Source organism: Haliaeetus leucocephalus, unplaced genomic scaffold, assembly GCF_000737465.1.
Source record: "Haliaeetus leucocephalus isolate CR32 unplaced genomic scaffold, Haliaeetus_leucocephalus-4.0 Scaffold858, whole genome shotgun sequence".
Lineage (NCBI taxonomy): Eukaryota > Metazoa > Chordata > Aves > Accipitriformes > Accipitridae > Haliaeetus > Haliaeetus leucocephalus.
In genome coordinates, this window is record NW_010973294.1 from 3138624 (window position 1) to 3156150 (window position 17527).

Genomic DNA, 17527 nt, shown 5'->3' on the forward strand with positions numbered 1-17527 from the left:
GAGATGCTCTGGAACTGTGAAAAAATGCTAGCTATTTTGTAATAATTTTGTAGTCGGGTATCAAACTTTAGTCTGTCAGTAACTAAAACTAAAAACTTAGAAGTCAAAACTTACTTAACGATCTCTGCAACCTGTGGGTTCACCACGGCCAGAAACTATGTGCCCACCCAGTTGCTTGCTTATTCCCCACCGGTGGGATGGGGGAGAGAATCAGAAGGCCAAAAGCCAAAACCTCCTGGGTCAAGATAAAGACAGTTTAATAGGTAAGACAGTTGAATAGGTAAAGCAAACCTGCATACACAAAGCAAAATGAGGAATTAATTCACTACTTCCTGTGGGCAGGCAGGTGTTTAGCTGCTCTCTGAAAAGCTGGGCTCCATCACACTTAACCGTTACTTGGGGAGACAAATGGCATAACCATGAGTGTCCCACCTTCCTCCTTTCCCTGAGCTTTTATTGCTGAGCATCAGGTTGTATGGTATGCAATATCCCTTGATTAGTTGGGGTCAGCTGTCCCAGCTGTGTCCCCCACCAGCTTCTTGCTCACCCCCAGCCTGCTCACTGCAAGGGCAGAGTGGGAAAATGAAAACCTGCATGCTGTGCAAGGACTTCAGCAATAGCCAAAGCACTGGTGTGCTATCAATCAACGCTGTTTTAGTCACAAATCCAAAACATGGCACTTATGGGCTGCTATGAAGAAAATTAACTCCATTCCAGCCAGACCCAGTAGAATAAACTATTGAAATTTTGGTTGAATATGTTATGTGCTAGTCTGCAGTGAAATAAAGAAATGGGTGCTATAGGTAAGACCTGGCATGACCCTAAATATAACTAATGAAGAGCAAGTCATGTTTAAAAGTGGACGTTTTCTGTTTCCCAGGAATAAACATAAGATAAAGAAAGAAAGAAGTCAGTGAAATAAATCCTTAAAATAAATCCTCAGCAGACATTAGTATTTGCCATTTGGATTATAGGGCAAGACATTGTGGCAACCAGGCTGACTGCAAACATTATATTCTTTGATATAAACCGAGGGCTTTTATATATAATGGAAAAAAGTATGGATAATACTACAAAGAGGAATCAATAGATTGGGTTCCAGTTCAATATTTCATTATATCATGGATCCATAGTAGCTGCACACAAATAAATCACTGCCCTAAGTGAGATCCATTGAGCTGACCACCACTTGAAAAGTTTTGTAATCTGGTGAATACGCAAGTGATTTCAGCGACCAGTTGGCTGCTTGGAATTTCACCTGGAACTGCTGACTGACAGCTAAAATTACTGATCGTCAGACATTCACACACAATGCTCAGTTACCCCCAACTGAGCCACACGGGGGGACTCTGGTGGCTGAGACTTGAATGTTGAACTGAAATACTGTGAAGCTGCAGCTGGAATAGCCAGCTAGCCATCCTCAGTTGTTTCCAGTACCATTCAGTTCAAACACCCACTGCTCTCTGTAATCAATCTATCTAGACCCTGTTGACGCTAGCTTACATTTCAGAAATGCTGGGAACGGTGGTTAATGGAGCTGGGGTCACATGGGACCTTTTAAGCCAGACTATTAAACTGTGCGCTTATGTTCGTGCTTTCATAGTCAGCCAAACCCTCAGCAAACACACGGACAGAACGATCTGCTCCAGCCCACAAACAACAGGGAAAAAACTCTGGTCTGCTACCCAGATCCATCCGAAGGGTCAGTGCTACCTGCTCTACACTGGTGACAATATTGTTCTTACGGAAAATGTAGATATGAATGATTTTTTCTGCAGAACTTTTTCGGGTCTTTGACAAAGAAGAACAGCACCACTGAGGATATATATGTATATATATCTAAAAAAACCCATTGCTTATATAGTACATTTCATGTAGCTCCCACATTCTCAACTTTATATGCTGATCATGTATGCTTGCAAAGAATTCTTACTCTTTGCTTTATTTAGGAAAAAACCAAACACTGAATAGAAATGAGATCTCCCTTCAGTTGGCTCCTGTGCTTGAAGCCTTCATATGATGACTATGTCAAGAATAAAAATCTAGTCAGGTGTTGTTTCCTTCAGCCTTTCTTGGATTGATACATAGTATGCAGCTGTTGTCAAAGTGAAAATGTCCTGTGGTGATACAGATTGAATTATCAGAGAGGATGTCTAAACTGTAATTGCTTTAAAAGCCAGATAACTTTATTATCAAATCAGTTTTTTATAATTAGGTGTCCCATATTTTGACAGATGTATCTTCCCTAAATATTGGCATTACTCCTGTCTGTCTTTCTCTGTGATTGCCTCCTCTTTGGTTAAAGCTGCCAACAATGTTTCAAGAGATCACCTGAATACAGATTAGCATATAATTTTTTTCTCAGTGAAATTTATATAGTGGCAGACATCTGGAAATTTAAATCTGTCTAGCCGAAGCAGTCATTTTGATTTGCATAACATTATTATTGTGACCAATGTTTTCTCACACAGCCATAGATTTAAAACAGTTAATTACTATCTGACAGATCTAGTTCCTTAATTAAAATTGGTCCTGTATTTTTCTTTATGTCTGAAATACTCTTGAATTATCCTGAGTATTTTCTTCCTGGAGATTAAAACTAGCAGCATTTACAGTCTTCTATTCGGGAGTAACACAGATAATGGACAACAAGTCTTATTGTCAAAATCTCACTACAGTTGGTGCTCTCCAGAAGTAAATATGTAACTAAAATGCAAGTAAAAAATAATAAGAAACAATTATTGAAACTCCCCCCCTCCCCCCTATTTTGGATATAACTTAAGAGAGAAGAAAAGGGAAGAATGAAGTTACAATAAAGGTAGAATTAATACTAATTTTCTTAGAAAGACATTTAAAACAAAAGCATTGTAGAGGCTTTAAAAAGAGTGATCAGGACAGGGATAGACAATAAAATTTGTATTTTTATGTTTATAAATATTAAGGAACAAACAGTGTAATGGGCTTGGAGGCTGAGATAGAGACCTGAAACCTGACGTGAGTAAATGCTTATTGGACCGAGGCTGAATAAGACAGGCAATATAGTGCCAGGCCTTTGAACTTCAAGGACTGGTGATGCCAAATTAAATTTATGGTCTAAACAAAAACAGCACAAAAATTTAAGATACGAGGCAATTACAGATTTTCACACTGGGATTACCCCAAACTTCAGGAACATATGGGAGACCTTTTTATCTACTAGGCAACTTATAAACTTGGAAGGTAATTTTCTATAACTTACAAAACAAGAATGCAAGTCTCTTCAAAAAATAAATAAGAAGTATATATTTAAAGTGACAAAAGTCTTGGGGTTGAGAGAGAGAGAAACCAGAGGGTTTAGTTAGTTACTTAGTTACAGTACATTGCTTAACACGGTTTACCTGGCAGCTTGTAATCTGCATGCTGTCGGTGGGATCTTCTGTCCAATCTGCTACCTTTTTCTTGGAGGAGATAGAGAATAACTGTTTGGATTGTGCTTACTTGTCAAACACCTATTTCTGTTCTTCAACGAAAAGCGTCCTGTCTTCAGTACTCTGAATACAGAGTATACAGAAAGGTCTGTCAACAATGTTCCTAGATAAAAAGGGTTCAAAGGAAGACATCTTCAGGCAGAACCAGGACAACTGTTGATATTTTGATGTGGTTTTTATGGGAGTTCCCAAAACTTGAACTTGAACTTGACTACTGTATTTTGCTGAGTTTTCACTACAGTGAGGCTAAGCCTCACACAGAAAATATCATTTGCTTTCAATTCAGCTTTAGTTCAGCTGTGACCTGCTAACACAATGAGAGATCCAGTCCATCCTGGGCCTGGCCAGGATTGGTTTCCCAGCAGCTCTGGACTAGGAGGGCTAGCGGTGGGAGGGAAAGCTAGAGTTAGATATTGCCGTGATGTGCACTTTGTCATTATTCTGAGAAGGCACAATGTCATTGCTGAAATCTGAAAGGTGTCTAATGTAAAGATCTGGTAACTGGGGCAGCTGGAAGAGATGTTTTAGAGTTCAAGAGGGCCCTAGGAGTGAGTTTTTTGCTGGAATCTCAGGAGAGCCGTAGCTCTTGAGAACATTCCACCTTTTGATACCAAATTCTTGCTAGAACTGCTTTGGACATTCGCTGTGCCTTTGCAGCCTTTAGAGTTTGAATGCCTTCATTTATAGTTGACTTAACTTCACATAGCATTTCTGTGGTAAATTTCCAGGCTGAAAATATAGTGGCACTTTTTTTCTAGCTAGCAAAACAAAACCCACACTAGAGTTTGGAGAATGAAGATATATAAGATAAAAACTTTTAAAGACACTTCGTGAAGTACCAGTGAAGCATTATATCATATTGATTGGAAAACTTCTATCTCTCTTACTCAAACGCCAAATGAGTGAGTGCTGACATAACGTTTTTATTTAAATCCATTTGCTTGTTTTCTGCCAAAAAAAAGCATAGTCCTGTAAGACCGGTTTTGTGAGTGGTGGTCAGCAGGTTGTATTGCTTCTCCAGGAGGTGCAGTTCCATAGAGCTTGTGCTAGAAAGGGAGGAGTGCAATAGGGAGGAGGACCTCTGTGCTTTGTGGTTGTGGAGTGAGCTGTGTTAGAGGGAAATTTCCCATTAAAAATAATGTAGGAACAAGAAAAGGGTTAGAGTGAACACAATGGGTTGTCATAGCCTGTGGTCACAAAGTACCAGCTGTTTTGCAACTGATAACATTGTATGATAAATCAAAGGAAATTTCTTAGGGCTGAGGGATTCACATTTGTATTACCAAAAAAAAAAAAAAAAATCACCACCAAAGCAAACAGAACATAGTCCATTAAAAATATGACAGTATTACTAATGTCTAAAGCTCTACACTTCTCAAACTCAATGTTAAAATACTTTAATAGACTTTTTGTTGTTGTTGTTGAGATCTGACGTTCTGCCATTTCATCATCACTGCAGCCTAGAATTTCTTTGACTTAGGTCTGCAATTTGCATTGGATATATTACAATAGTTGCAAACCAGCAACAGTGTCTTCATTTTCCCACTGCTGTTTGGTTGTCTCCAAATGTTTCATCAATGACAATGGTTTTTTGCTGGTTATATTTACCTAGGATATTGAAAAGATTTAATAATGTATCATTCAGTTAAGGGATCTACAAATGACAGGTATTTGGCTTTTATTTGACAAGAATTGCACACATGCAAAGTTTTCTAACAAAACAGAAACAGTAGAATAAAATGAAACATGAAAAGAGAAGTGAGAGGAAAAAAAAAAACCCAACCAAAACTGTGGCTCCAGTTGTAGCATACAAGAGCAGAACTGAACTGCTGGACAAAATGAGGCTAGCCACTTCGATGGCTTTGAGAGGAAGATACAAGTCATTTGGACCCCTGACAACCTTAACTTTGCAGTTGACACTATGTGACCAAAGGGTTCAAGAACACACAGGAAGGAACAGGGAGATTTAAGGATTTCAGGCAAATCTTCCACAGACAAGACACATGAAATAAAAAGCAAAATAGATATTTTCTTATATTTTAAGGGTATTTTAAAATAAAGTCTTTCTATTCTTTCTGCAGATGGTCTGAAAATCAGGATAGTTAGATTAATCCTGCCAGTGCTAATGTATGTTTACTTCATTTTGGTGCTCTAGTAGCTATCTCCTTGCCTCCCTCAGGGAAACCAGTGGGTACAGAGGCAAAGTACAGAGAAAGATGAAGGTTTCAGAAGTTTGACAGTTGGTCTGTAGTGCAGCAGATGCTGCAAAACAGATTTAAGAGATTGCAGTAGGAAAGCATCTTGATTAGGAAAAGCAGTGAGGGCATGTTTACATGGATGTGAGAGCAAGTCTACAGGCAGTGAGTCTGCAACAGACCTCCTACCACTTCTGCCAAGGGGGAAGCTGCAACAATAAAAATATTAGGCAAACTGTTCTACGGAACTAAGGAAGCCAAATTGCCACAAACCTGTATCCTGCATTTCCTATTTCCATGTCTCCTTTTTTACCTCCTCCCATTATATCCCTCTCCAGTTCCTCAGTGATATCCAAACGAAAATATCAAGGTCTTCCCTTTTCCCATCCTCCCTAAAGCCCTTCCAGTACCTCCAGCCCCTTCTGTAAGTACCATTAGCTTTTTTGTGTCCCCAGTGCCCTTCCACTGCAAAGTCCCATCTCCCCTGCCGTGTCTCTTAGCTACCTATTCTGACCCGTGATTTGGACCAGGGACATCATCGGCTGTGGCATGTCCAGAGCTGCATGTATCCTGCATGGCTGGCTGGCTGCCTCCCAGGAGAGTGAACAGACTCTTTCCCTACATTATCCCTACATTTCCCTCTTCTGACACATGAATAAGTTCTCTCTGCTTCACTCGGGCATCCATTTACTAGATTTGGACATCTAGCAAAAAGAAAGTAGAATTCAACTTCAATTTAGTAAAAAAAACTTGGTATATTGTATCAGCTAATAACTGCAGTGGAAAGGATTTGATGACGTTTGAAATGTCTCCCAATCTTGAGTTTCTGTATTCCTGATGTTTGTAACAGTAGTACAGTCTCACGACTCTCCCCTGGTAGTCCCTTCAGGAGAAGACCATGCAACTATCAGTAATTTAATGTGCCCAAAATACAGAGATATATAGGCCTTCTGTAGATACAGCTGCTAGTGTCAGTCCCATGTGAGCCTTGGCTTGCATTTGCATTTAATGCTAGCTGTCAGCTTGGTGGAGCACCTATTGCAATCAATGCAGAGACCTCAGAAGGGTTGTTGATACCTCTTTCAGCATGGGGTGGATGCTTCCTCTTGATACCTACTGATTTCACTTTGGGAGAACTGAGGTGCTCACGTACTGTACTGTTGCCAGAATATCAAGGGAGAGTTTCCATGACAAGCTGTGGCAGTCACATCTGGCCAGACCCACTCAGCTGATCGGGGACATACTTCTGGACGTGACTGTGTTAGGTGAGGTGAATCCCCCTTGAAAATGCTGGGACTGCCCACAGTCACAACAGGTGAAATGAAGTGTGTGTACAAATCTTTTCAGAATCATTCACTGTGCTGATGAATCAAATTTTGTTTCAGTTGAAAAAAAATATGATGAACTAGATTACATGCAAAAAAATTATGCAAGCCAGAAGTCAACTCTCCAGATCCCTCTACTGCTTTCAGAGCAAGGTTTGCCTAACTCAGGATTTAAGAGATTTGGATAAACCTCTTATCTATTCTCCGTACAGCAAATAACATCAGCACAAGTTGTTCTGTATGGTCTCAAAAGAGTTTAGGAAACAACGAACTTTCTTTCTAATGCTCCCCAAGTATTTTTAGAGCTCCAATAAAACGTAAAGGGAAAACTTCCTGACAGCATTACAAAGAAAAAGGGTGTGAGGTACCAGTAGGTGGTGCTGATACAACAGTAAGAGGGTTCTGCAGACTTGACTTTAAAGCCAACAACTTTTCCTGCCAGCTGATACCATTACTACATCACTTTCTAATTTTAAAAATTATTGTCTTACTGCTGTGGGGGTTAAGAGCTGTAGCCATGTACCAAGGCGACACAGTACTAAGTTCTCTATACACAGGGAACAAAAAGACAATATATAGCATTTTGTTCCTCCACTGGTTCATGCAAACACATTCACTATGTGTTATGTAGCAGTCGTGGGAATTCTCAGAAGTTCTGACAAAATGCTGCCAATGAACTAAAGGCCAAGTTGAGGTGGTTTCTTTACTTTCAATATAGTTCACACCTACCACAAACACAGAGATGTGCTTGAAACTTACAGTTGCATTGTACAGCAGGCACTTGAAAAAAGAATTTGTAGAGAAAAAGTCTCTACAAAAAGAATAGCATCCCTACCACTTCGAATTGTTACCTGAAATTGAACCATTTGCCCTGTAAATTATTCAAGGAAAAATATATTTCCTACAAAGCATTCTTAATGTGTCTCATGGTTAGCCGGTTGTGGAAAGCGTCAGTTGTCCTTGAGTCTTTTTTTTCCTCCTGTCTGTCAGTGCATAGCTCTACCATAAGTTAAGGTGAAATGTTTGTTAGGGAACATCAGCTGAAGTACAAGGAACACATCATAAGGAATTTAATCTCAGGAAATACTCATTTGTCCTTAAATTTGCTAGTGGTAATTGCAATGAATGGATTTGTTAAATTTCTGTCTCTTATAAGTATAAACAGTTCCCATGCTGTTATAAGATTGTATTAAGTCCCCAGTTCTTTTGGAAACAACTAAAATTTTGTCTTTTTTTAATAAAGATTCTAGTTGTGGAGTAATGCTCAGAAAGACACATCTAGAAAAAAATAACACATTTCAGCTGTGTTCTGGACCCCAAGGGATGCTTATTCCATTTGGGCTTTGTTTCTTTTATAATTTTATTACTTATTCCTTCTTGGAACACAGTTTGACCTGATCTTTTTTTTCTTTTGGAGAGTGAAATGAGAGTGTACCGGGGAACATGGGCAGTGCTTCATCCCCATCCACTTAAGCTTCTGACCTTTAACTCAGCACAAGCTCTAGAAAGTCATCTAAAGGCATCCCGTCCATGCAACCTTTCATTTCATTTCTGCATTTTGCATTTCTCATCTTCAGCAGTTCTTTAATCTTCCCTCATTACTGAAACAGTAAATGGAAGCAATGAGGAAGAAAAGAAGAATGAAAGGAGGTGAATAACAAGAGGCAGCCGTTGGCTGCTACTCAGCAGCCACAACAGTATCTTCTGGGCACTTACAGACAAATGATAGAAATCTGGATCTACAAATCTCCCTCCCATTAATCTGCATTAGCAGGGTCAGCCCATGGTGGAGTCCTAGAACCTGCCACACCTTGCAAACTGAGAGATGACGAACACCACCTGTGCTATTTCAGTATATGTGAACTTTGGAAAAAGGCATCACCTGAAAAGTGTCTATAAAGAAAGCATCCTGGAAAAAGAGACATCTCTAGTGAGTCTTTGAAGTGCTCTGTACAAAGCAAAAGCACAGGAATGCCAAGAAAGGTCACTTGGTGTGGCATAAGTTGGTAGATTGATGCTTGCAGGTTTCTGCAAATTAGAGAAGCTGGGAGACAATTGCAACTTATTTTTGGAAGTAAAATGTTTTTCTTCCACTCATTTCCTTTTTTTTTAATATAAGTTTTGGCCCTTGTTCAAACTGGGATGAAAAATAAAATAATGAAAAATATTCATGTGCAAAATCAAATAGGTAATTTATTTTTAATGATTTCTTGGTTGTTTAATTTAGATAGCTTGAAGTGGCTTGAATTTCAAAATAAGTAACTTAGAAGAGGAGAGTTGGAATCTCCCAATTAATAAGGATGCTAATAGATATTTTGACAGGTTTAAAATGTGTTGGTTTTTTCCCCAAAATATTTTCAGGAACAAATATTTGTTGGAACCAAAGCCCTTTCCTCACTAACATGTCAGTTCTGACAATCTGGCATTTTGCAGTCTAAAAATCACTTGACTGAGAATTTTGGCCCAGCTGTATTTATAATAGGGGAAGGTCAGGCAGTTCTGCAGTCTTGCCTCATTTTTCTTCTTCTCCACAGATGACTGTGAAAATACTCTTAAAGTTCTCCAAATTCACCTAGTAATCTAGTAACTCACCTCTGAGTGAAGGCACTATCTTGTTACCTGCCTTGCTGTGGCAATACATTTCAGATTGTCTGATGTGAAATTATATTCATGTCAAATATGTTAACAAATTGTGGTCTAGCTAGTGAAAGAGTATGGTAAAAAAACTCCCAGGATGGAGAGTCAGGGAGGTTTGTGTGTACCCTGGTGATGCATGAAGCTGGACGTTCTCTCATTCACCACTAATCAGTGAAAAGCTGCTGGTTGCTACAGCACTGACAAGCAACAGTAGCAGGACTTACATTATTAAAAGAATTGCTGAAGAGTCAACTCATGCTTTTGTACTGATTTGCCATTTAGGGGCTACAAGCTATTCACAGGTCAGTCTGCCTTCAAAAAACAGGTTGTTGGGAGTTTCCTCTAGTGTGTTTATGTAAACTTCGATTCCTCTCTCTGACTTGTTTCAGATTTAAGTGAAAAGCACTTTAAAAAAAGGGGTCTTGAAAACTCATTTTCCAGTTTACTGTGTAATGCAACATGATAAAACACTAGTACAGGCAAAACCTTCCCAAGATGGATATTCAGAGGCAGTACAGTTATGATGGAGTCAAGCTCCCTGCAAAGACTTTTTCCTCCTGGGATATTTTGCATAGTCAAAATCTCATGCGTGGCTGCACAAGTAGTCAGTGGCTATAGGGCATTTTTGTCCTTGTTTGAAATTACTTGGTATTACGTCATATCAGCTTCTTATTCTATTGGATTTTTATTCAGTTTGCTGTCAAAAATTTGCAAGTTTGGGCACTGTTAGAAACTGTGGATTTGATAAGGGACGCTTTTATGTATCTCTACCCTTGTGACTGTGGAATTACATTCAATATTGCTAGCTTCACTAAGTAGCTGTCATTGGCCCAGGAATGAAAGATACTAGCAAGCTCGAGCACCTTCAGGTACATTGACACTGGTCTAGCAGAGCCAGAGCAAATGTAGTGGGTGAGCTCTATCAGCATACCACTTCCAGGAGAGAAACAATACCATGACAGAGATCTTTGATCAATGGAGAAATTTCTTTTGTAGTGACACCACTGGCACAGCACGTCTGTGAAGCATTTAGATGCTACATTTGTATTAGGAAACAAATGAACCAATTTTTATCGTGAAAGAAAAGAAAAGGGAAAAACATGGTGAATTACCCAACAGAATATCACTGCATTAAGTAATTCAAAATGAGCATATTTTTGGCCATTGAGGGAACTTTCTGTATTTGTCTTATTAGTAATGACATTAAGCTCAATTTGCTTGTCTAAATATCCCTTGAATTTTCAAAACTCCTCCACTTCTGTCTGAATGTGAGTAGAATACTGGATTGCACAGTTGAACTTCTGGATCATTTCACTCATCAGAAGCTGCTTTTGATGCTAAGCAAGGAGGCCACTATGTGGAATTTGTATTGGAGTCTAGAGGCTTGATTGTGTGAAAAGTGTATGCTGGTTTAAGGTGAAGTATGGATTACAGGGTTCAGGATTGTGATCTGTGACTTGATGAGTTGCTCCTCATCAACTGCATGTTGATAACTGTTCATGTGTGTTCTTAGTGTGTGACTGTCCTGGTTTCAGCTGGGATAGAGTTAATTGTCTTCCTAGTAGCTGGTACAGTGCTATGTTTTGAGTTCAGTATGAGAAGAATGTTGATAACACACTGATGTTTTCAGTTGTTGCTAAGTAGTGTTTAGTCTAAAGTCAAGGATTTTTCAGCTTCTCATGCCCAGCCAGCGAGAAGGCTGGAGGGGCACAAGAAGTTGGCACAGGACACAGCCAGGGCACCTGACCCAAACTGACCAACGGTGTATTCCATACCATGGGACGTCAGATCTAGTATAGGAACTGGGGGGAGTGGGGGTGGGGGATCTCCGCTCGGGGACTAACTGGGCATTGGTCGGCGGGTGGTGAGCAATTGCCCTGCGCATCATTGGTACATTCCAATCCTTTTATCATTACTGTTGTCATTTTATTAGTGTTATCATTATCATTATTAGTTTCTTCTTTTCTGTTCTATTAAACTGTTCTTATCTCAACTTACGAGTTTTACTTCTTTTCCTGATTTTCTCCCCCATCCCACTGGGCGGGGGGCGGAGTGAGTGCGTAGCTGCATGGTGCTTAGTTGCTGGCTGGGGTTAAACCACGACAGTCCATTTTTGGTGCCTAACATGGGGCACAAAGGGTTGAGATAACAACAAACCTGACCAGAGCTTGTTAAAACAAATCTGTTATAAGCATTCACTATATTGGTCTAATAGTCACTGGTCACTATGTCAATTTATGTGTTCTTAGAGTTGTTGCTCTGGTTTTTAAAGTTCTGTTATGTATCAACTCGCTTTCTGTATGTAGTCCCTCTTCTGCTGCTTATTGTCCATGGGAGGTGGATTAAGGTTTTCGCTTTGATGTATTGTATAACACTGGTTTATGGTATGATAAAGTCATCGGTTGTGGGATTAATCCGGTATTTGCAGTCAGCACTGTCACCTTTATACTTTGGGAGCCGTCTGTGGGAAACTATTAATAATTACACCATTTACCTTTCCTCCTTGGAAAGCCAGTCTATGGGTGGGGTACCTTTCTTCCCCTCTCCTTTCTCCTTCAGTCCAGTTACAATGGTGTTTGAGAATTTTGAAAAATTTGAATACTCTTGAGATGTTGAGACCAGCATGGTCCTAGCCGTACTGCTAGGAATTAGCATGCTCCTGAATGTGGTTCAGCTCTTGTTTAAGGTTAAACAACTATTTAAGAAGATCACCCAGAGATCTGCCCCAGGGTGGGATAATTATGAGTGGCAGGGTGTGTGGGGTAGTATGGGCAAGTACCTAGAAAAGTGGGCACCTCCAATGTTTTGGAAATTGACCCCTGAACAAGTGCAGAATCTGGAAGAACTAGTGAAATATTTGGAAAAGGTATGCTGTCAACCTGGCAACCCCACAGAGATACAAATCACTGCAAAGTGCTGGGGCCAGGGCCATGCCTATTGAGCCCTGTTCGACACCACTCAGTATCCTCAAGGGGAAGAGAAGGTCTCTGGATCGAACAACAAAATGATGAGCACTGTGGTCACCCAAACCTCGGCAACAGGTGCCGCGAGCCCTCCAGCCCCGGTGACGAGCACTGTGGCTACCCAAACCTCAGCGACAGGCACTGCAGCCCCTCGAGCCCTGGCAATGAACACGGCAGCTACCCAAACCTTGGCAATGGGCACTGCAACCCCTCCAGACCCAGCGACAAGCACTGCGGCTACCCAAACCCCGGCGACAGACACTGTGGTTATCCAAAACCCGGCAAGCAGTACTGCAACTGAACCAGCGGACCAACCTGCACCAGTATCAGTTGCCTCCATACAGAAGAAGAAATATACAAAAAAATCAGTTCGCTTAGCAAAGGAGGAAGATGAGCCAGGGTCATCACAGGAACAGGAGGAAGAGGCAGAACCAGAGGTAATAACCCGATCCCTATCCTTGAGTGAGCTGCGGGATATGTGAAAAGATTTTGGCTGCTGTATAGGTGAGCATATTATCACCTGGCTCTTCTGATGCTGGGACAAGGGGTTACTCCTGTCTCAGGCAAAGGTAAACCCATTCATGGGATTGCTTTTGTTCAAGGGCCTGGGTGCACTTGCTGGGTGATGCAAGAAGATGGGGAAGTCCTATGTGTGCCTCAAGGGGATTTGATTTTAGGTGAGAATAGCCAGAATTAAACTGTATGATATTAGTTGCTATATAACCCTGGTACTGTATGTTATCATTACTGTAATTGTTATATGCTATATCCATAGTACTGTAGTAAGAATCAATTAGATCAAGCAAGACTGAACTGTGATAAAACTGAGCAAAGCGCAGTAGTGATGGAACCAGAACTGACTCCAGCATGCAACAATCCAACGGCGCACACCATCCTCCTGCTGCGTCCAATGTCACCTGCTCGTCACACCGCACTGAAGCCCAATCCTGCTCTACCGACTGCGAGGACTTTGCACCATCCCTCCTGCCCAGAAAGACTGGTATGACAGATGGAGCCCAGAGTCAGGAACTAAATGAACTCAACAAACATTTTATGAACACGACCCATAAACTAAAGGAATGATATCTCTGTGTGTGCATACACACATATATCTATCTATCTATCTATCTCATTATTTATATGTCTCAAAGGGACGGAAAAGGTGATGATGACTGACCGGGATGTAACTGAAGGTATGGGAACTGAGCATGACGTCAATGGTGTAGAATAAGGGGTGGATACTGTCCTGGTTTCAGCTGGGATAGAGTTAACTGTCTTCCTAGTAGCTGGTACAGCGCTATGTTTTGAGTTCAGTATGCAAAGAATGTTGATAACACTGATGTTTTCACTGATGTTTCCAATCCTTTTATCATTACTGTTGTCATTTTATTAGTGTTATCATTATCATTATTAGTTTCTTCTTTTCTGTTCTATTAAACTGTTCTTATCTCAACCCACGAGTTTTACTTCTTTTCCTGATTTTCTCCCCCATCCCACTGGATGGGGGCGAGTGAGTGAGCGGCTGCGTGGTGCTTAGTTGCTGGCTGGGGTTAAACCATGACAGTGACAAAAAAAAAGTATCATGACTTGCCTTACCCATCTTTAAGTGAATATTGTAACCTTACAAAAAGTTCAAGTAAGAAAGTTGGGGATTTTGATTTAGGTTACAATACCTTTGAAGGGGTTAAAAATAAGAGTGCTGAAAGAGGCATAATGTAACAGGAGCGGTTCAGTCATCAGAATAATTATGCTGGTAGCACAGTCCAAAACTTTTTCACATGTAGACGAACTTTGAGAGCCTTCAGGCTGTAATGTGATCTGTACAGGTTAGCTATTCCGACATAGTTAATTACTGTACCTTTTGTTACTGAAGGGGAAGTTTGCTAGAAATCAACAACCAAAGACTGTACAAAGCAAAATTCAAAATCTGAGTTCTGTGAATGTTGGAAAGTTGACATTCATAAGGAAACTTTCTTTGTTTGTATTTTAATTTACGAAAGTTATCAGTTACTCAAGTATTTAAAGTACTTCCACCACATCTCTGAGCAAAGTTAGCATGTCTATCCTCCCTGCAATAGAAATGAACTTTATGACAGAAAGGCTGATTTTTTTCAAAGTTACCAAAGTGGCTACAGGCACAGAAAAATGTCTAAGGGGATTTAGTGTCTAAATACTTTTAAAAATCTGGTCATAAGTGATTTGCTTAGGATTACAGTGCAAACCTGTGATGGAGACTTGAACTGAGGTTTTAGGTAAGGTCTCACTGAAAAAGTTCAGTTCCAGAAACATACACTAATATTTGCCAATTTTTGCAATGAATTTATTTCCATCAACTTCTGACATAGTACGGATTCTCTTTTGGTTTGCTTTTAACTTTGCTAAAATTGAAGGCGAAACAGTTTCCTTCCTGTTATAACAAACTACCTCATTGCATCCTGGAAATTTACTTCTAATACAGTGTTTCTAACTTGGTTCATTTTCTGAATATACATTTATCTCATTTGTTCTTTGACTTTGAGAGACCATGGCATGAGGTCAATACTAAGAAGTGGTTAGAATTTTAAATATAGACTAGAGACAGGGTCCCTGTTGACATTTGAAAAATGTGAGCTCTTCCATTAACTGTATGCAGTACAGGTCAGCTAAAAATTAAGGCAGGATGGAAGTAAATTACTTCCTTCTTCATGGTTTAAGAAAAGGAAAATGAATCTGAAATTGAAGGGTTTTTTAACAAACCAGTCTAATAGGGCTGAATAAATTAAACTGTCAGACTTTAGTCATTACACATCTTCCTGTGTGAAGCATGGAAATTGGAAGCACAGACTGTGCATATTATGTTAATACTATTTACTCTACTTGGTATCCATGACGTATCCTGGTGAGTCTAAGCTACAACAGAATTATGCCTTACAGAAAAGAAAGAGAAATAAGGTTAATGAAACAGCATCTTGGCACTATAGCTAAGTAAAACACATCTCTGACTAGAGTGCTGAACAGTATTTGGGGTATTCATGAGCTATTCTGCAGATGCTATGGCTCACATTAGCATGTATAACACCGAATCATCCTGTCAAAGAACCCTTTTTCTGTTCAACAGCGTAACAAGGCATTGATTGTGATTGTTGGATTATAAAGTCTGTCTACTGAGATTTGTGCAAGATGTTAAAATGACACAAAGGGCCATGTTCTTCACTAGAATCCCAAAGTGCAACTTTCATAAAATATGTTGTCCCCAAAATATCAGGAAAGACTGTACATTTAGAACTGACTTTCTGTTTCATTATCCTTTAGTATTCTGGAATGTCTTACATGGTGTTTCAATTCCACAATAAACAAACTTTTCAGTTCCACCAAAGAGATATTTATCTTAAAATAATTTACAGAAAACCTATTGATTTCTCCGAGGGTAGCGTCTCATTTTGTCATATTGAGTGACATCCTGAAACCTATGTGACTATTTGAGAGTAAGCAACTTCTTTTCAGGTAAAGATGAGACAAAGTTAATGAGTCAATGTCTGCTGTACATTGCATTGACTTCAACAGAACGAACGCTAAAGCACTCTTGGATATCGAATCACTCTTTTATGCTATATAATATAGGTCTGCTATAATACAGAGCTGATACTGCAGGAGGTAGTGACTCTCTCTTGGGCTACGGCTAGCGTCCTGTCCCCCATTATGCTGTTAATCAATTAGTATTACTTTGGAAAAGCTTAACATTTATTATAATCACTGGAAGACTGATTCAGCATGAGGTCACTAACACAACACATATGCAAGCTGTGGGATGGATATACAGGTGATTCTCATGCTCAGGTCTTAGCACTGTAATGCCATGTGCAGTTACGTGGTGATTCTGCGGCTGAAACAAGAATGACCTTATTACATTTGCTTCAGGGTCAATTCCAAGGGTCACAACATTGCACAGACAGGTGAGGCCATGCCACTGGGAGCCACCAGTTCTGCAATGTGGCTGTCAAGTCCAGTTGCAGCTTTATGGGAGAATGACATGCTGAAAGGGCTTTTACACCTGTTAGCACTGATATGTCATGCATGCACCCCACTGTGTAGTGAGTAGACCACCATCGCTCAGCCCAGCCACCAGAACAGGGCATACATTCAAATGGATGAGAGAGGTTGCTCCCTCCAACCAGCTGCTAGCACTTGCTCCCGTCTTCCCACACTGGTGCCCAGGGCTTCCAGGCCGAGGCTGTGGCAGAGATGGTCTGCAGCATGACTGAAAAGGGGCAGCAATGCCTTTTCCTGGCCACAGGAGGAGTTTTCTCACTCTCTGAAAATATCAACACTTAAAAAGAAAGTTTGTTTTCTGACTCTGAACAAAGTGTAGGAGTGTTCTGGCAAGGGTGAAGTGGTGAAAAAATGTCATTTCAGAAAAATTGAACTGTTTTCATTGTATTTTTCTTTTCTCCAAAATAAGGCACAACAACCATTTTCCCCTACTTGGGTCACCAGAAGCATGGGCAGACAAGGCTGTTACCTATTAAATAGGAGAGTCCTTAGCTGGTGTTGCAGACTGTGAGAGTTCCAGAAAGGTCAATGGAGTGGCCCAGAGATGTGCAAAAATACAGAGAAAGGTAAAAAAAAAATATTTAGTATCAGTAAGTGTGGTGAACAGGAGATGGGGAGAGGTGGGGAGATATTCCTGTGACTTTAAACAAGCCAGTATGTCTCTAAGAGAGGCTCAAAACTCAAGAATTTGATCTGAGAACAACCAAAGTCATGCTCATTTCTGCAAATAGCGTATCTGATGCCAAAGAAATTTCTGAAAGAAGTTATGAAGCCGAGTACATTAACAAGTTTCTTGCCCTTGGTGTGCATCTTGAAGGTTGTATTATGATACAATTTGGAGGCGGATATTTTTGCTGAAAGAAAGTAGAATTTTCTAAACCATTGGTCACAGACACAAATGACCTAAAATG